Consider the following 20,963-nt stretch of genomic DNA (forward strand, 5'->3'; position numbering starts at 1 on the left):
AGAACAGTGTTGAACACACAACAAAAACTCCATGTTAGCTTTTATTATATAATATTTTCTTGACTCCAATGTTGGACAAAATATTTTTGAAAAAAAAAAACCAGGGCTTCCCTGGTGGCACAGTGGTTGAGGGTCTGCCTGCCGATGCAGGGGACGCGGGTTCGAGCCCTGGTCTGGGAAGATCCCACATGCCGCGGAGCAACTGGGCCCGTGAGCCACAACTACTGAGCCTGCGCGTCTGGAGCCTGTGCTCCGCAACGGGAGGGGCCGCGATAGTGAGAGGCCCGCGCATCGCGATGAGGAGTGGCCCCCACTTGCCGCAACTAGAGAGGGCCCTCGCACGAAACGAAGACCCAACACAGCCAAAATAAATAAATAAAGTGAAAAGAATCAAATTAAAAAAAAAAAAATGTTCCTGTTGCTTTCTTACATATCATGCTACAATACAAAAGCTGAATTAGACAACTCAGAAAGTAGTCAGGTTTAAAAAAAAAAAAAAAAAAAAAACCAAAAAGAAGAAAGGAAGAAGTATTTTTGAAAATCTGATTTGCGAGGACACTCAGAATTTGGGAGGAATGAATGGTAAAATAACCTAAGTTTTGTCAAACATTAACAAGTATATGTCTTTTATTGTAGGATTTGAACAAGATAGTGATATTAATTGCATTTGACCGGATATCAGGAGTTTTAAAGAAGTTACCTTTGGCTCTAGGGGATTGAAGTGTTTCTCCCCTGCCTATCTAATTGAATTAATTCCATATTGGACCAGCTTTTATTAATGTTCCTACTCTATGCTGATCCTGTAGTGATTGTGCATTGAGGGGAGAAAATACTGATTCAACTGAGTATTCTCAGGCATTAATCCTTCCTGGGTATGGGATGTCACTGAAATGATCTGGAGCTGTATGCTTCTCCTTTGCGTGTATCTTGTATAATGAAGAGTCAATAATGGACTTTTTTAAAATTATTTTTTGAGACACCAAACACTTTCCAATTTGATTTTGCCTTTTTAAAAATCAGAAAGTTCTGGGTATTTTCCAATTCTATATCTAGTTGCAATCAGACCCATTTCCCTTTCTCATAGCACATGAAACCAGCATCATTCTATTTCCAGTTAATTTTTCTGTGCTTCTAAAGGAGTGACTGTTTCACTTTGATGTTGCAGATGTTGAAACTCACAGGAAGTAGGGGGTCAGATTTACTGGAAAGCTTACATTTTTGAGGTCAAGTAGAGGTGAGCTAATTCTCAAAAGGGGAGGAAGGACCACTTCAAAAGGTTCTGAATCTTATTTTCTCCATTAGCCTAATTGACACTTATACTGGGTGGATGATGGTAATTGCTTAAAGCCATGCCCCTTTCACTGCCTTGAAGGTGGTAAAGGGATAGAAGCCTTAGGTCCCTGTCAGGGCACAGCAAGGGAGTCCTCCTGCAACCATCTGAAAATATGAGCTGCCAGGAACTACTCACCCCCCCTTCTTTATAATCATTTTGTAAATGTCTTCTTTTTTTAACTTTTTAGTTTATATTGGAATACAGTTGATTAACAACATTGTGTTAGTTTCAGGTGTACAACAAAGTGATTCAGTTATACGTATACACGTATCTATTCTTTTTCAAGTTCTTTTCTCATTTAGGTTATTACAGAATACTGAGCAGAGTTCCCTGTGCTATACAGTAGGTCTTTGTTGGTTACCTATTTTAAATATAGCAGTGTGTACATGTCAATCCCATCCTCTTAAGCTCAGCTCAGAAACACACCCATGTGTTAATCAAGGCTACAGATTGACTCTCCCTACGTGGCATGGAAGATGGCCAACAACAGCCTTAGTCTTATGTGTTTCTTATTTGCAATCCAAGAAGAGAGACTTCTCTGCCTCCAATATGGAAAATTCTAGGAAAGACTTGGATTGGACCAGTTTGGGACCCAAGCCTTTCCCTTGGACCTGTCTCTGTCTATTATAGCCTTATAGCATGCAGCATTATACTCCATCCAGTCTGCAAGTCAGGCCTCTTGCGGGCATTACAAAATGAGGTGAAGTGGGCAAGGGTGCTCTCAAGATGCTAAATAGAAGAGAGGATATTGGGTAGCCCTTGGCACTCAGGAAGCAAGCTTCATACACATGAGGTAGCCAGGAAGCAAGCTTCATACACATGAGGTAGCCAGAAAGCAATGACAGAATGATGAGATTTAGGAAATTATATGCCACAAACAATAACTAGGATTTACTTAGCATTGCTTAAATGGCAATGAAATGTTTCCATCTTTCCCTGAACTCTCATACTCCCTGTCTATTTTATTAATGCAAAAACAGGCCCAAATTTCTACGTCTCATAGTGTGGGAGATTAGTGATCTTGAGGGTCCTCCTGTTTCAGAACAGGTATATCTTTCATAAAATACAACTTCTTTGCATTGCTGAGATTATGGAAATAAGGGACACCTCCATGGGGACACACCACACACACACACACACACACACAAACACACATAGTCAGAGATCTGAGTAGTTAGTATTGGAAAGTTGCTCTGAGGACATACAGGCAGAGTTGCTCTGAGGACAATTCCAAATAACAGTATGTCAAGAGGGAGAAGCTGACCCTGAGATTCACAGTTTAGTCCAGGGACTATGGAAGGGGATGACATGGGTCCAGGTCAGCAGCGTTCCTGGTCCTGGCAGAAGAAACCACTCTGGAGACAAGCATCCTATTCTGTATTCCACAGACCAAGAACAGCCAAATGTGAGCTCAATAGATCATCACACAAGGACACAAATCATAATGAGTGATTATCAGCAGAAATAAAACAGATTAGGATGCATATGGATTTGAAATATTAGAATTCTCAGAATCAGAATAGAGAATAACCATATATAAAATGTTTAAACAAAAGATGGGATCATAAAGATGAGCAAGCAGAAAGGAATAGCAAATATGATGAAGGAGATTTGAAAAAGACATAGAACTTTTTAAAATGACATATATAGTTTTAGCTATTAAAAAAATTCAGGGAGTGCGGTAATAGCATATTACACATAATTGAGGAGTGAATTGGTGAACCTGAAGATAGATCTGTAGAAATTTTCTAGAAAGTAGCACAAAGAAACAAGATGTAAAGTGCAAGAGAGAAAAAAAGAGACAAGGAAGGTAGAGTAAGAAGTTCCAATATCATATCAGAGTCCAGGAGGAAGGAGTAGAAAAGACAGGTAAGAGGGCTAATTTAAAGGTAATTTCCTAAAACTGAGGTACATGAGTACAAGGACACAGTAATCATGGCAGTTACCCAACAAGACAAAGAAAAAGTAAATCCAAACATGGACATATTGAAGACAACATGCCAAGTACCAAAAACAAACTGAAGATCTTAAAAGCATTAAAAAAGAAAATGTACCACCTTCAAAGGAATGACAGACTGACAGCAATTTTCTCAACAGCAAAAACCAAAGCCAAGAGACAATGGAATAATATCTTCTAAATGCTGAGGGAAAATCACATCACAGTCATCTTAGAATTGTCCACCTAGCAAAAATACCTCCACTCATGAGAGTGAAATAAAAACATTTTTAGAGAAACAGAAACCAAGTCTACTACCAATAGACCTAAGCCAGAAGAACTTTAAAATATGCACTCCAGGAAGAAGGGAAATAATCTTGGAAGAAAAGTCTGAGTTGCAAAAAAGTAAAGAAGTAGGCAAATATTAATATTGTCCATAAAATAATATTAACATCTAATTTCCATAACTTAGAAATAAAAATGTTTAAGAAGACATAATGAAAATACTCAGGATAATAGTATAAAAGTTGAAAGAGGAAATTGTTGTGTGATTTGCTAGGAGGGTTGAGGTACTATTGTTAGTGTTTAGTAGTTTTGCATGGTATAATTTCAAAGGTAACCATCAGAGAACAGAAAGAGAGTACAGCATCACTTCCAAACGAGTAGAAGGAAAAATGGAATGAGAAAGCCAATAAAAATGGAAAGTTTTAATAGTCAAGAAGAGAAAAATAGGCAGAGGGAAAAATAAATAGGAAGCAGAAGGTAACAGCATAGTGGAAAGACAGACAAATATTGCATCATGTTAATGAAACAGGACTAAACTCACCACACAATGGACCGAGATAGTCACACTAGATATTTTAAAACATTCAGCCATGTGCTATTCACAGGGGACACATTCAAACATAAGGACAGGGAAAAGTTGGAAGTGAAAGATTTATGAAGCAAATATTAACCAAAAGAAAGATTTCTACTGTCAGAAAAGGTAGGCTTTAATACAGAAAAGCGTTATATAGATAGGGCCTCTGTGCAATAACAAAATGTTTGATACATCTGAAAGATAAAACAATTCTAAAAAGTCTTATGTTACATGTAATGCAAAATTGATAGAGTACATAGGGAAATTAAACTCATCATCAGAGTGGGCAATGTTCAAGGTACATCTTTTATTTATTGATAGGACAAAAAATTAGTAAAAATATAAAAATGCAATTATCGTTTGATTTATCAAACATATATAGATTCCATATGACAATATTTACAAAGACTAACCATGGAATAGAAGAAGGGTTAAAATTTTCAAATATCCCTTATCATATGGACCAAGTTTTCCAACCACAGTGCAATTAATTTAGACCTCAAAAACATATGCTTAGAACTTTTAAATCTCACTTTTAAATACCTTTTGGATAAAAGACCCCGAGAAATTTAAATACATTTAGAACTAAACAATAATGAAAATACAACATACCAAGGCTTCTGGAATGCAATAAAAAAGATACTACGAGAGAAATGAGAGAAATGTAGAGACTTAAATGCTTATTCGTATAAGAGAGGCAAGGCTGAAAATTAATGAGCTAAGTACCCAACTTAAGAAATTAGAAAAAGAACAACAGAATAAATTTAAAGAAAAATAACTTTAGGTGTCGAAATTAATGAAATAGAAAACAAAGATTTACAAAAACCTAAAGTTGGTTCTTAGAAAACGCGAATAAAATAGGCAAGCCTCTAGGAGAATTGTGCAAGAAAGAGAAATGCACAAATAATATTAACAATAAAAAGGGATATAATGAGAGATCCATCAGAGACTAAGAAGATAAGAGAGTACTATAAAAAACTACATGCCAAAGAATGCATAAAGATGCATTAACGGGCTTCCCTGGTGGCGCAGTGGTTGAGAATCTGCCTGCTAATGCAGGGGACACGGGTTCGAGCCCTGGTCTGGGAAGATCCCACATGCCACGGAGCAGCTGGGCCCGTGAGCCACAATTGCTGAGCCTGCGCGTCTGGAGCCTGTGCCCCGCGACGGGAGGGGCCGCGATAGAGAGAGGCCCGCGCACCGCGATGAAGGGCGGTCCCCGCACCGCGATGAAGAGTGGCCCCCGCTTGCCGCAACTGGAGAAAGCCCTCGCACGAACCAAAGACCCAACACAGCCAAAAATAAATAAATAAATAAATAAGAAAATCCTTTAAAAAAAAAAAAAAGATGCATTAACTTAGAAGAAATGAGCACATTCTTTGAAAAATAACCAACTCAAATAGAAATAGCTCATAACCATCAAAACAAGTGAATCAATTGTTTAATTTTCCTACAAATAATCACCAGGCACAGATGATTTTACAAGTAAATTCTACCAAGTGTTCATGGAACATATCATTCTAATATTATGCAAATTCTTTGAAGAAAAAAGAAAAAGAATATTCCCTAATTCAGTCTATGAGTCCACTCTACCTTTGATGCTAAAACTGGAAAAATATAATAAAGAAAAATCATAGGGAAACTTCATTTAGGAACATAAAGAGAGTAATCCTACACAAATATTAGCAAAATAAATCCTGCACTTTATGAAAAAAAATAACACATCATGACTCAGCTGAGTTTATTCCAGGAATGTAAGGTTTAACTTCAGAAAATCTGTAATTATCTTTCACACCATTAGCATTACAAGAACAAAACAATATGGTTATTTCAAAAGACAGAGAAAACACATTCGATGAAATTCAAAATATCTATTTATGATTTAAAAAATTAACTAGCTCAGAATCGAAAGGGATTTCCTTAATCTGATAAGGGAAGTCTAACCAAAACCTACACAAAATTATTTTTAATGGTGAAACAGTGAAGGCTTTTAAAATCAGGAAGAAAAAAGAAAAGAAAGAAAACATATAAGGTTTGGAAAGGGGAAAAAAACCCTAAAATTTCTCATTATCCACAGATGATATGATTGTCTATATAGATTCTTTTATCTACAACCTTAAAAGTTTATATATGCATAATACAGCTTTGTGTAATAGCCAAGAAAAAGAAACAATTCAAAGTCCATCAATAATAGAATGGATACATAAACTGAAGCGTAGTCGCGCAATGGAATTCTGTACGGCCAAGAGCATACCAATGATCAACAGACATACTCAACAACATGGGTGAATCTCACAAACTTGATGTTGAGTGAAAGAAGCCAGACACCAAAGAGCACACACTGCATGATGCCATTTACATAAAGTACAAATACAGAAGGACTCACCTCTGCTGTGGAAGTCAGGAGAGTGGCTCCCCTTGGGCGGGGGGCTAGCGGCTGGAAGGGGCCCAGGGATGCAGTGTGCAGTAAGGAGGGAAAGCGTGGGATGTGGAGCCAAACGGTGTGGGGTTTAAATGCCGGCTCTGCCACTCACCAGCTGACAGACTGTCCACGCGGGACGTAACCACTGTGAGACTCAGTTTCCCCCACTGGAAAATGGGCATAAGGATGGTCCCCACCTCACTGGATTGCTATGAGATGAACAAGATAATGTATGTGAAGTCTGTGGCTCAGGAAGTTCTGGAAAGTGATAGCTATGGTTGTTGTCAGTCTTGTTCTTCTTCCTGGACTCCTCCACTAGGAACCTAGTGATTCCTGGGGGTAAAACACAAAAAACAGAGTTTTCCCTTAGCAGATGGCTTTTGATTTCAAGACGTTTCCTTCAAAGACGCTTTGGGGACCCTCCAGACCCCAGATATGTCCTCTTCAGTCGACACAGGTGTTGCTTTGTCCTTAGAACTCCTGCTGAGGTCACAGGCACCAAATGTCAAATGGTAAATTCTGCAAGGGGAGGGGGTGAGATACTAAATCAACTGCTTACTTAACTGCACTTCTTACAAATCTCAGACCAGCAAAACACATCTCTCATTCTTACCTTTATGGTCAGAGCTGCTTGAGTCTAAGGGCATTTTGGTTTGGAGGCTGTGTTTGGAAAACCTTCTGGTACCAGTCTATCTGGGACTAGTCAGGCAGCCTCCCACCCCACCCTCGCCCGGGCATGCACCGCCATTTATCATGAAAAGAATGCAGCACCTGCTTCCCCCGCTAAATTTCCTGCTTTTTGTAAAAGCTTCTAAAATAGATTTTGAATTGTACGGTTTTCATAAATGCTGTTTTTGCAAAGTGTTTCTTGAATAATTATTTGTGCTTAGTGTTTGAAAAATAACTTTGCTCAAAGAGAAGGAAGATAATGTGTCTAGTGACTATAACATTAATGGGAGCACCCCTGAGCCAAGTTGAAAGAGATGGAGATGAGACACGTGGATAATCAACATTTGAGCTCCTGGAAGGGAGCCATAAACAAGTGGCAGACTTCCGTGGAGCTTCATCGATTCGTGTTCACTGAGCCTCATTCATTAGGGCAGTTGGGAAGCAGCAGGTGTACACACGTGTGCACATGTGTGTATTCCAAGGGGTGTAAGGACGAGAGATTGGTCCAAGCATCCTACCAATGTGACTTCTGCTTCATCCCAAGATGAGTCAGAGGCTTTCAAAGTATTGAAGAAAATAGGAAACGCTCCCCTAGTTCATGACGTAAAGCAGGAAGAAGCTTGAAGTGGGGCAGGCTGGGTTCCGGGTGCTGCACAAAAGCCCCAAATAAAAACAGAGCCTTTTCAGCCCAGAAAGAAAGCCACCTTGTCCGCTGCCCAGGCTGGAAAAGACACGGTCCAGAACATTTATTCTGCCATGCTTCAGTCTTTCAGGCAGAAAAAGCCCTGGCAGGAGTTGATTTTGCAAGTTGAACAGAGAAGACTCGTCTTTGGAGTGGAGGGGATCAAATGATACTAGATGTGAAAGCACTTTGGAAAGTTAAAGGGATTATACAAAGGTAAGAGATCATTGTTATTAGTGGTGTGTTTGCTGAGAAGATGCCAGAATATGTCTTCTCCATAGATGATCACGACACCGCAAGGGCCAGTCGTGTCAGAGTGAGGATGGCGTCAAGTCAGGTGCCAGGAGGTGGGCCGTCAAGTGCAGCCCTACCGCTGATGAACCGCTAACTAAAAGCAAGCCCTTCGCCTCTCTGGCCTTGAGTTTCTATATCTGTAAATGGGGCATAATAATAACACCCTGCTCAGCGGGGTGTGGGAGACCACATAGGTAAACGTGCCCAGCGTGTGAAAGCCCTCAAAAAACCAGCTATTGTTTACTGAGCTCTTATTCTGGGCCAGACACCACGCTGAGTGCTTTTTGTCTAGTCTCCCATTAATCTTTACGAGAAACCCATGCGGTAAGAATGGTTATTCTCCATGTATGATGAGACACGGAGGCTCCTTGTGGATGGAGGCCCTGAAAGGTCCTACTGGGTGCCCGAAACCCATAAGTGACAAGATCAAAACCCAAACACAAAACCCTGTGGTGCCAGCCCCAAGCTCTGTTCACTCTCTCCCATTTTTCCCCAATAAATGTTACTTGAATCTCAACTAGGTTGTCCATCTTTTGAAGGCAGGTCCTGTTTGTACTTCCTGAACTCTCATCCCGGAGCATCTGTTCTGGTATTGACTGCCATTAAATATTTACTGAAATTGAAATGTAATAGCTCTGTGGGAAGGTCCCTGCTGGCCCGGTCAGGCTCTGACAGCTGTTCTGTGACTCCACGTGACTCCCTGATCCAGGAGGGATGACCTCTGCACAGGGGAGCTCAGAGACCATCATACACACAGCTTCCAAGGGCAGGTGATCAGACAACTGTGCCCGTCACCACCCTGAAAAGAGGGACCCAGATCAGGTAGCCTCTGGTGGCCAGGCAGGTGTCTGAGGCCCTGGGGACATCCTCCAGCCCAGCTGTAGGAGTGCAGGTTGGCTTATCTCAAAACTTCCCAAAAATCACTTCAGAAGTAACATTCGAGCTGTCCCGCATTGTAAATCTTCGAAAAGATTTCTTCGAAAGCCTGACGTAAAGACTGTATTGTAGGAAACACTGCATCACCATCAACTTCCAAGTGAAAACTGCTAAAGTGTACACAGTGGACAATGCACCCAGCATTTCAAATTAAGGCTTTCTAACGTAGCATTTCTTCACTCTCACAGACAGATGCACACGGCCTGATTTGATATGATACCCAAATACAACCAAAGTGTAATTTAGGAAACTAAATTAACCTAGACCAAAGTGTAATTTATTTTTGAGTCGATGATAATACCACTGTAAATTTTCTTTAGGATAACTCCTTCTCGTGCCAGAGATAATAATGTTCCTGTCTTCAATTAAATGAAAGATTGAGTATTTCCTAGGGAGCTACTTGGTAGATGTGGTGAAGCCGCTTCCCTCGTGCTGCCACGTCTCCTCATTTTCCGTCTTTCTTGGGTGCTCTCCTTTCGTGCATTCGTCCCTCTTTGCGAGTGCCTCGTTCAGAGTTAGTCCCCTCGGGTGTACATAAGTCTGGAGGAGGAGGACCGGTCCTCTGCCATTCAGAACCCAGGGGAGCACCCAGGAATGAGCAGGAGACAACCAAACTGTGCTGACGAGCATGGGCGGCTGGCAGGTGGGGCAGCGCACCAGTTTGGCACTATGCTCTGCATCCAAGCAAGCCCCGCCCCTAGTGCACCGAGTCTCATTTTTCAGGGACTGTTTGCCAGGCTGCAAGTGCTGTGTGGATTGGAACTCCAGTGTCCCATGGCCTCTCCAGCCTCTGACATCGAACTGGCTTTTGTCTTGACCTGCTCATATAAGATCTTGGGCTCCCACAAAGTCGCCTCTGGAAGTACCCAGAGTAGGTGCCCCTCCCCACCGTCATGCCTGTGGGCCATGTTCTGCCTCTGTCCCGCTCCCGTCCTCCTGCAAGCCCGCGTGAGAGTCACTGGCACTACCCACGTGAGACCCCAGTGTCCCCATCTTCCTGCACAGCCACTGCTGCCAGGTTGTATGGTCCTACAGCACAGGGTGCCGTGTGCTCAGCATATTAAACTCCCCTGTCCCCCACTGTGAGCCCTGCTTTGTCCTAGGGACACACATGCCTGCCGCTCACATTCTTAGATTCATGGTGTCTCACACAAGACAGTTCCTTCAATCCCTGCCTGCTGCCCTCCACACCCTGCCCCTCATCAGAGGCCAGCACGAATCCCCCACCACACACAGAGCCCCAGTGCAGTTCAGTTCTTGTGTACTGACTCCTTCTGCCGGCCCCCAGCTCACCAGACCGGCCTGGACACGTTTGCTGTCAGTGAGGGCTCAAGGAAGGACACCCACTGTGGGAATACATCGGGGTTTTTTAGTTAACATGCTGTTTTGTTTTCAAAAACTGAGATAGATAGATAGATAGATAGATAGATAGATAGATAGATAGACAGATAGATAGATACGTGAGAAAGTTCTTCCTTACAGTAGAAAACCAACAAATAAATGTGAAAGGAATAATGGATTTAGAAAACCGGCACCTGGCAACCATCATCATAATGATAGATTCAGGCCAGAATCATCAATGGATGCTAAAATTAGTGGGTGAAATTTAGAGGAGTATATAGACCAACTCAAAGTACCTCCCCCCAAGATTCTTATTAATTACAAAGTAACCTTACAGAAGGGAAAATTAAGTCACTTTACCGTGGAAAAATCTGGCCCATCCCCCCTTAACCAAATGATCAAAGCTAACATCACTGGTGATGAAACAAAGAGACAGCAGCACGTGCCTCCTGATACGGTGCCCTGAGAAAAACCCAGCACCACAGCTTTGGTGTTACTGCCCAGAGCATACGACCTGAATGCAATCACAAAGAAACATCAGACAAGCCCGAAGGAAGGGTCATTCTACAACCTAAGTGGCCTGCGCTATGAAAAAATGTCAATATCATGAATGCAAAGAGATACTCAATAACTGTCCAAAATTAAAGCAGACTAAAGTGATGCAACAACTGAATAATATAGTCCTGGGTTTTCTTTTGCTATAAAGGACTTTATAGGAAAATTGATGACAACTGAATTAAGTCTGCAGGTTAGGGAATAGTATTGTATCAGTCTTACCCTGTATCAGTATATGTGGTGAGAGAGAAAATGATAAAACCAATATAGTAGAATGTTAACATTTGGGGTACAGGCAGACTTTGTGTATTGGGCTTTATTGTATTTCACAGATAACTGTGCTTTTTACACATTGAAGGTTTGTGGCAACCCCGTGTCAAGCACGTCTATCGGCGCCATTTTTCCAACAGCATTTGCTCACTTCGTGTCTCTGTGTCACGTTATGGTAATTCTCGCAGTATTTCAAACTTTTTCATCATTATTATATTCGTTACAGTGATTGTGATCAGTGATCTTTCATGTTACTATTGCGAGAAGATTATGAAGGCTCAGGTGATGGTTAGCATTCTTAACAATAAAGTATTTTTTAATTAAGTTATATATGCTCTCTTAGTCATGCTATTGCACACTTAATAGACTATAGTGTAAACATAACTTTGATGTGCACTAGGAAACCACAAAACTTAGAGTGTCTCACTTTCTTTGATATTCTTTTTTCTGGAACCAAACCTGCAATATTTTTGAGGTCTGCCTTATTTGAGTGTAATTCTTTGCCCTAGCCTTGTAACTGCTCTGTAAATTGAAGTTAGGTCATCATTTATTTTTTTTAAATCTGAGTTTTTCTTTGAAATTTCTGAAGGCATGTTTGTATGTTGCCAAACCAGGGTGGTGGGAGAAATAGTTGCTGTTTTCCCAGCAATAGCTAAATCCAGTCTTCTCCTTGGCTTTAAGGGCACAGCTGGTTTCCAGGTCTTTGCAAACAGAGAATCATCACTGTTACCTGAATTTAAACCAGTTCTAAACCTTTTCATGGCTGTTTCAAAATAGCTTAGAAAAAATTGGTGGGGAAATGGGATGGGCGTGGGGTAAGGAGGGCTGCATTTCTAAAAGGACGCATACCCTGTACACCCTGAGCCCCCCGTAGGGTTGTCTGCTTGGCTTCTGAGAGGGAAAAGCTGCAAGGTCAACGCAAGACCCTCCTTCCCCTTCATGCCAGGGGCCAAGAGCTCCACGTCCACAGATTCCTGCAAGCCTGCTCATGACTCAGGTCTCAGAGCTGATTTCTTATAGTCCTAAAAATAATTCAAAACTAGCCCAAAGCTACTCACACATCAGACAACCTGAGGGCACTCTTGCTGGCATCAGGAAACTCAGAGACCTAATTAAACTCTTCTTCCCCTCCCCTCCCTGGGAGCACAGACTAGGGGAGAGCAAATCACAATGGTCAGATCCACGTGGGTGTCCCCTGAGGGGAGGGAGTGACCTCAAATCCCAGCAGAAAAGCAAAGAAGGTGGGAAGACTGTGGGATCCTGGGCTGCCTAAGGCTGGTTTCCAAGAAAGATGTGTCCCTGCTGCTTCTCTCTTTTGTTCAGGGGCCCGCCAGCCCTCTGACAACCGCCCATATGTCCAGCTGGGGCAGTCCCACTAGGAGAAAAGAGACCTAGATATCTGTGCTAGAGACGGGCTTCAGAGCAGTATGTGGGCCGTGGCAACTGGAAAAGACTATTTTCAGTTGAATCTGCACCCATCTACCATTCCCCTCCTATGTGGGAGGGACTGATATAAACCAGGGACGGGACAGTTCTCCCAAGCTTAGTTAGGATGTGACCTCAGGGTTGGGCAGGAGGAAGTTATAGGACTAGAGTCCCCACCTCAACCCCTCCTCCCCACTGTCACGTACCCTGAGTGAACAGGAAGTGTTTATACACCTGGCAGGTATGCAAGAACACTTCTTAGTTTTGAATCAAATAAATAACATCGAGGCGACATTCAGTGTTCATTGTCTACCTTCCTCATTCCAGGCACGATGCTAATCGCTCCAGGAGATGATCTCTTTTCGTCCTCCCAACCGTCTATGTGGTAGGTATTATTAGTCCCATTTGAGAGTTGAGGAAACTGAAGCTGAGAGAGGCAATTTCCCAAGTCACCTTTGAGAAAGTGGAAGAGCAGTTAAGTTTGCAGTCAAACAGGGAAGCCAAACAACCACATGAAATATTAAACAGCAGTAAAAGAGCTCTTTGGAGAAGGGTTTCACCCTAGACTTTGTCCATGACCTCACCAGTTTCAAGGCTTCAGTCCTCTCCATGCAAAGCCCCCTAAACCTGTAGCTCCAGGTCCGGCCTCTCTCCTGTGCTACAAAAATTCCCTAAATGCTTGCTGTCTGCTTGCTGTCTCCTCCAGGTTGCCCTCTCTGGAGCTCACACTCAGCCTGGCCAAAACTAAGCTCACCATCACTTCTATGTTCATCCCAGACTAACTCTTCATCCGATGTGTCTATTTCTGGGCAGTGACACCATCTCCTAAAGACAAAGGTTTGAAATCTTGAGCTTTCCATCACTGTTCCGTTATATGCTGTCTGAAATACTTTTTTCTCATTTTCCTTCCTCTCCCATACCTGCAGCTCTTCTTTCACCTATCCTCCCTCACCCATCTAAGGAAATCTGGGCTCTCTTTTAGCAGAAAAATATGATAGAACTCCTTCCTCATCTATCCACCAGTGCCTAAGAATGATTTTTTGAAAGTTGATCAGTCAGAAAAAGGAATGTCAAATCCTGGACGCTCACTTTACCTAGATCCAATTTTAATGATTCACATACATACCTTTATTATCTAACAAAATGGAACGAGGACACTCAGCGTGAAGAAAAAAACATTTTTTTTTAGACTCTACCAAGTCTTGTGCCAGGTGCTTTCACATACATTATCTAACTTAATTCTTATAACAACTCTGCAAGGTAGATACGATAAAACTCACTTTATAGACAAGTTCAAAATCAAGCTCAAAGGGTGGGAGGGAGGGAGACGCAAGAGGGAAGAGATATGGGGATATATGTATATGCATAGCTGATTCACTTTGTTTTAAAGCAGAAACTAACACACCATTGTAAAGCAATTATACTCCAATAAAGATGTTAAAAATTAATTAATTAATTCAAAAAAAATCAAGCTCAAAGAAGCTGAATAACATGCTCAAATCATACACCTAGTGAGTCTAGAAGCCTTTCTCTTCTCTTTTACAATCTCTCCCTAAGTGATCTCACCCAGATTTAAAATATCATCCATAAGCTGATAATTTCCAGCTTCATGTCTACAACTCTGTGTTCTGGACCTCTTACATCCCCCCTTAAATGGCTAATCCACCTAGATAAATTAACATGTCCAAAACCCAAGTCTTGGATTTTCCCCTCCCCCACTAAAATAGTTTCTCCAAGGCTACTGAAACTTCTGCCTCATCCTTACCACTCTCTCCCTTGCCCTCCAAGCTCCAGTAACACAGGCTGATTTGGTATGACTTAAACATGTTAATCTTATTCTTGCTACAAAGAGTATGTACTTACAAGGAATATCCTTCCCCCAAATCTTCCTTCTAGCTTTTTCCTTCACAACTCAGATCTCTCACTTCCTCAGAGAGTTTCCCTAATCGTCTAGCTCAAGTAACCTGTTGGTCCCACCACTCTCTATCCCATCATTCTATTTTCTCCATAGTACATATCAGTACATATGTGAAATTAATTTTTAAAAATATGTTAGTTGGTTCTCTCCCCAGACCAGATAGTAAGCTCCATGAAGGCAGACACTTTATTTCTTATATCCTAGTTCCTAGTATAATACCTGACACAAAATGGGTGCTCAATAAATATATGTTGAATCAAAGAATGAAAGAGTTTCAGAATAAGAATTGAACACAGCCTTGTGTAAATGCAAACCTCATGCTGGATGAAGGTTGAGTGATGGTTACTTGTCTTGGAAATCACAAGATGAGGCAAGTTCCTAGGTGTGCATCAACTTCATTAAACCCTTTGTAGCCAGTTTGATCCCAAATAAGCTAAGGTCAGTGGTGGGTAAGAAGCAGGGGCCTGGGGGCTTCCATGGTGTTCCATAGTCAGTGCCCCCTTGAATGATCCATGCTTCCATCTCCATGCCAGGATGGCTATTGTGACATGGATTCAAACCTCTAATTTCACCCTGAGGCAGACACTACTAGCTGCCTTCCCAATAGGCATTTCCATCTCCCTAATGCCAAGAGTAATTCATGCACCTACCATTAGCTTGTCATGTGCTTTGGGGAAAGCTGGATACATCCTTAATCCCAAGCGTCTATATGAGTCTAAGCCAGTCATGGTGGTCCCATTCCCCTTGCCTGTGACCGGTTTAGGCATGAACATGGTATGCGGTCCTGGCTAAGGACACATGAGGGGAAATCTGTGTGGGGCTTCTGTGAAAGATTCCTTCACTTGCCCAAGAGAGACACAAGGAAAGATAGTTGCTTTTCTTCCACAAGAGTAATTGTGTTATTGTGTCTGGGTGTGGCACAGTGGAGCTAAGGCAGTCATCATGAGCTCACAACAAAGCTGATGTGTTGAAAAGGGCAGAATAGAAGTATGGACAGAAACTGGGGCCTTGATGCTAGATGAGCCACTGAATTAACCAACCCCTGCAGCACCCTACCTCGAGATCTCTTTTTATGGGCGATGATAAGGACAATGGTCTTTACTGTCCAAACCATTCTGAGTTGAGGTTTCTGTTTCTTTCAGCCAAAAGCAGGCTCAAGGAGCCATGCCCTGATGAGACTTTGTCGATCTACTTCTTGGCTCTGTTTCAGGCCTACATCAGTCAAAGTCAAATTGTTGCTGCCTTTAGCAACAATTGGTCACATCTGGTCCTCGGTCCTGAACTAGCCTCACTATGTGGAATCCTTCCAGATCGAGAAGAGCCACATGAAATAAATAATATTTTTGACATATTTATTGCACTTTGCATTTTATAGAGGTTTCAGTATTTCCTTCTACATGCTTCAGCATCTAGTATGTGCCAAGCCTGGCACAAGCAGCGTGATAGAGCTGTGAAGGCAACAGACAAGATCTGCGTCCTCATGAAGCCTACAAGGAAACAAGTACAATAATTTCAGATTGTGGTGAGTGACGTGCAGGAAATAGATAAGGCAATGAAACAGAGAGTAACCAGCCAACTGCAGTAGGAAGACTTCTTAAGACCTGATGGTCAGGGAAGGCCTCTTTGAAGAGGTGACCTTTTCTCAGTTGTAACTTGCATCTATTTTTTCTATTATTGAAAAATGTACATAACATAAAATTTACCATTTTAACCATTTTTAGTGTATAGTTCAGTAGCATTAAGTACATTCACATTGCTATTCAACTATCATTACCTTCCATCTCCAGAATTTTTCATCATCCCAAACCTAAATTCCATATCCATTGAACACTAACTCCCCACTCCTCTCTCCCCCCAGCCCCAATGACCACCATTATGCTTTCTGCCTATGAATTTGACTACTCTTGGTACCTCACAGAATTAAAATCATACAATATTTGTCATTTGTGGCTGGCTTATTTCACTCAGCATATGTCCTCAAGCTTCATCCATGTTGAAGCATGCATCAGAATCTCCCTCCTTTTTAAGGCCAAATGATATTTCATTGTATGGATACACCATTTTGTTGATCCATTCATCCATTGATGAACGCTTCAGTTCAAGAAGGTGACGTTTGAAATGAGAGCTAAAGAATGAAAAGAACCAGCCATCCAAACCCAAAGAACGTACAACGCTGAGAGTGGACCATAGTGTAAACTGTGGACTTTCAGTGGTTATGATGTGTTCGCATAGGTTCATCATTGTAACAAATGTACCACTCTGGTGGGCGATGTTGATAATGGGGAAAACTGTACATGTGTGGGCACAGGGGGTATATGGGCAATCTTTGTACCACCCCCTCAATTTTGCTATGAACCTAAAACTGCTCTAAAAATATAAAGTCTTAACATAAAAAAAAAAAAGAGCCAGTCACAGGAATTGCCAAGGGACTGGTTTCTCGGCAGATGGGGCAGCAAAGATAAAGGCTGGGAAACTTCTAATCTTTCCTGAAGACTCAACTCCAATGCCAGCCCCTCTGCAGTTTTCTCTCACATCCCTGAGCAGCCGGTCACTCCCTGTCTGTGCTTCCAAGGACTTTTACCTGTATTTATCCCATCGCACCGTTGTCTCTCCTACCAGGCTATGGTTCCATCACCCTTCCGAACACACATTTTTTTTTTTTCCAAGAGCTGCAAACAACTGCAAAACGGTGAACTTGAGCTGCCAACAAACTGTGAAAATGATGGATTTGAGTTTCTCTTTACTTTCAGCCCCATAAGGCGGAGGAGATAAGGAACACGATGAAACAGCAAATGCAGGCGGAGGAGGAAAAGAAGCAAAGGACCTGCGTCCTCTCCTAGCTAAGCCTTGCATTTAGAGCCGCAGCTTCCTGGAGCGGGGAGGGATATTGCAGATCCTGTAATACAAGGTGTTTGCTTTGTTGTGGGGTGAAATGTTTTGTGCAAGCTTCCTGGACGGACACGGAGAGGCTGGGAGAACAGCAGGCTCTTAGCAGTCCTGAGAGGTGGTTAAAGCAAGTTTTCAGTGCCCCTCTGTATCCTCCTGGTGTCCCATCGGCTGGAGGACTTCACATTATTCCACGCTTGGTGGGCTTCTGGGGCAAAGGGGTCCTTGCAGGGCCCCCTCAGCTCATACCTGCAAGGGCTGCAAACAGCCCTGGGTGACTTGCTGTGAATCTTTGCTAACAGGAAGGAAAATGGCGGTTACTCCCATTGCCCCAAAGATCCTGGGTCCCAGAGAGAGAGAGAGAGAGACTTGGTCTTACTCCAGAGGATGCCATCCCATCAGCTGGGAGAGGGTCGCTGGTGGTGCAGAGGCCCCAGGTGCACTCTAGCGGTTGGTGGGTGGGCAGACCATCCTGAAACTGGCTGTTCAGAGGTGGCCCCTGTGCTTTGCTCATCCACATGGCCTTGAACTTGTCAGAGCTGCCCCTGCGCTTTGCATGAACTTGCCCTCTACAGCCCAAGCCATCCTTCTCTGACTCTCTGTCACAAAGCTGATTAACATTCTCTCTCGGAATAATTCCCAGGCCCCTCAATCCCTTTCAAAAGCTATTTTCTCCCTTTACATGGAGCACAATTTTGTGGGGACAGAGGATATCGAATAATGCGAATGCTGAATTCTCAGAAAATGGCCAGACGTTAGATTGGTATGTATGCATCCCTCACATAGAAACAGGAAGATGTTCGTCTTTTGTTTATTGACTAGGCAATCAAAAAATTACTCAGAGTCTATTGTGTGCTACGAACTAGGCATTTTGGAAGAGACGGCACAGCCTGACATGGTCCTGGCCATTCACAGAATTATCAACCTGCTGAGAATGACTAGCACATGTGAGAAAATGAGAGAGAAACTGAATGCTATTGTGTGTGGCCCTAACCCTTTGTGCGTAATTACAGGCTGCCATCCATCCCTGGGAAACACACCCTTTCTATAGGATGGGTCTCCCTCGGAGTATTTTTCAAGGTGAACGAGGCACTGTTCTTCCGAATGTGGCATTCCTGCCAAACTCTCTAGCATATTTGTCATCTGAATAAATCTGATCAACAAATGACACTCTATACTCCTTGGAGCAAACACCAAGTACGGATGCTGCATGTGGACCCTGAAGGCAGAGGGTCATCTCAGTGACAGCTCATTATCACATGACCTGGAAAGCCAAGGTTGCCCATGTCCCCGCCCCTCACCAGGCGGGGCCACGTCTCCTTGCCTGCAGGGATTCCCAGGGTGACGGCTCTGTGTCTGCGGCTATGGCCACACCAGGCACGACTGCCGATTGTTTCCCTGGGGCTGACCTCATACACCTCACACTTTTGTCCTCTGGGCTGCTGGGAATGCCCTTTGGGGTTTTCCCATCTGAGCTGCCATCTCTCTGCAGTGGCCCCTGCCCTTCCCCTCTTCCTCTCTTCCTGGGGGAATCACAAGGTTTAGGGAAAAGGTAGAAGCAATTCCTATCTAAAGAATTCCTCATTTGGCTATTTGTTCCCCCTGTGATGGGGCTCAATCACAGCCACCACCTCTGTCCAGAGTTACAAGTGCAAAGGAACCCAGAGAAGGGAGAAGTCAGTGTGGAAGGAAAAGGGCTGGGAAGGCTGCCTGGAGGAGGCACCTGATTGTGTCTTTGACATATTGGCATGATTAGAAAGAGAGGGGGAGGGGAGACCCCAACAGGGTGAAGAACTGGGGCAGATCTGAGCAGGCTGGGGGTGGGGGCAAGCTGAGGGTGACACCAGGGGGCAGAAGGGCATGGAGGAGCCTGGTGAGTCCAGGGCAGAGGGCCAGGGGAGGAGGTGAATAAGGTCCACTCCCCAGCCAAGAGTGAGCACTTACTATGGGCAGACACTGTGCTAGGTCCTGGGGACAGAGCAAGGGACAAACAGACAAATCTTACTGCCCACCCCATTGGAATGTGACAGAGCTTATATCCTGGTGGGCAGAAGCATTCTAGGAGTAAAATAATAAGTAAATTGTATAGTATTTAGAACCCGATAAAGTGCTATGGAGGAGAATAAAGCAGGGAGAGTGAAAGGGAGAGCTGGAGAGGCTGAGGAGTATCAAAATGTAAATGCGATGGTTAGAGAAGGCCACACAGAGATAAGTGACATTTGAGCAAAACTATGAAGAAGTTGATGGAGTGAACCATGTGAGCAGCTGAAGGAAGAGTAACCCAGGCAGATGGACCAGCAAGTGCAAAGGCCCAGGGGTAGGAGCTAAATCCACATATCCACGGAATAGCAAAGGGACCAACACGGCTAGCGTGAAATGAACAAAGAGAGAATAGGAAATCAAGTTAAATAAGTCATGGGGAGGTGGATTGTGTAGGGCCTTGTAGACCCCTGGATGGGCTTTCTTTGCCTTTTTATTGTCCTCTGAGTGACATAAGGAGAGATTTAGCAGCTCTCTCTGATGGCTTGGTTGGCAAGAGTGGGGGCAAGCAGGGAGGTCAATTAGGAAAGAATGCAACAACCAAGGCAAGCGGTCATGATGGCGAGGACCAGTGTGGTGGCCGTGAAAGTGAGAAATGGTGGAGGCTGGGTGGTGGGTTTTTTTTTTCCGGCCACATCGTGGCATGCAGGACCAAACCCATGCCCCCTGCAGTGGAAGCATGGGGTCCTAACCACTGGACCTCCAGGGAATTCCCCTGGGTGTGTTTTTAAAGTGGTCTCAACAAGCTGGCTGTAGCCGATGATATAGCCTGGGGTGTAAGAGAAAGAAAGCACTCCAGGAAGACGCCAAGGTTTTCCACCTGAGTAATTGGAAAGAAGGAGATTCAATTAATGGTGATAGTTACTTGGTTGGGGAGGGGAAAGGACCTGGTGGGAGGGGTGGAGTTTCAACTATAGAGACTCTGAGTTTGCCTTGCAGGCAACAGGAAGGATTTTAGTCTTTGTGATGAAATGAACGTTCCAGAAAGGCAAATCTGGCAGTAATATTTAAGAGGGGCTAGAGCAGAGAAAGACCTAAGATTAGGGACTCTGCTTTAATCTAGACATGAAGTGATATTTATGGGAATGAAAGTAGAAAATCTATGTAGAATGCAAATGTGCAATGGAGTCTTTTTTTGAGACCCACTAAAAACAGGCTGAACCTTCCCATGTCCCACAGTAGGTCCTATGCCCTCCCTGACGTTTCTGTGATTTCAAAACCTTATGTTTGTACAGCCATTTCTCACGCTGTCCTTTGAGCACCGATCTCGCTCTGTCTCACTTCTTGGAGCTGGTACGTTCTCTCTGACTTGGGAGGTGGGACATCCCCTTTTCTTGATTTTTCTCCCAAACTACTCACACAGGAAAGCAGGGGGTAGTCAGCTTTACTGAAGATTT

General features: G+C 43.2%; 1 long non-coding RNA gene across 3 annotated transcripts; it reads left to right on the forward strand.

The window, feature by feature from the left end:
• The first annotated feature begins 7,551 nt into the window (after positions 1-7,551).
• Positions 7,552-16,581, forward strand: LOC130707409 (uncharacterized). 3 transcript variants are annotated; one of them, XR_009007301.1, is made up of 4 exons: positions 7,552-8,117; positions 11,386-11,472; positions 13,050-13,107; positions 15,783-16,581. It is a non-coding gene; the product is annotated as an uncharacterized LOC130707409 (long non-coding RNA). The 3 variants fall into 3 exon arrangements; XR_009007304.1 differs by lacking the exon at positions 15,783-16,581 and adding an exon at positions 13,429-13,507; XR_009007303.1 differs by lacking the exon at positions 11,386-11,472.
• Positions 16,582-20,963: the final 4,382 nt, after the last annotated feature.

Source organism: Balaenoptera acutorostrata, chromosome 1 (genome assembly GCF_949987535.1).
Source record: "Balaenoptera acutorostrata chromosome 1, mBalAcu1.1, whole genome shotgun sequence".
NCBI classification, from domain to species: Eukaryota; Metazoa; Chordata; class Mammalia; order Artiodactyla; family Balaenopteridae; genus Balaenoptera; species Balaenoptera acutorostrata.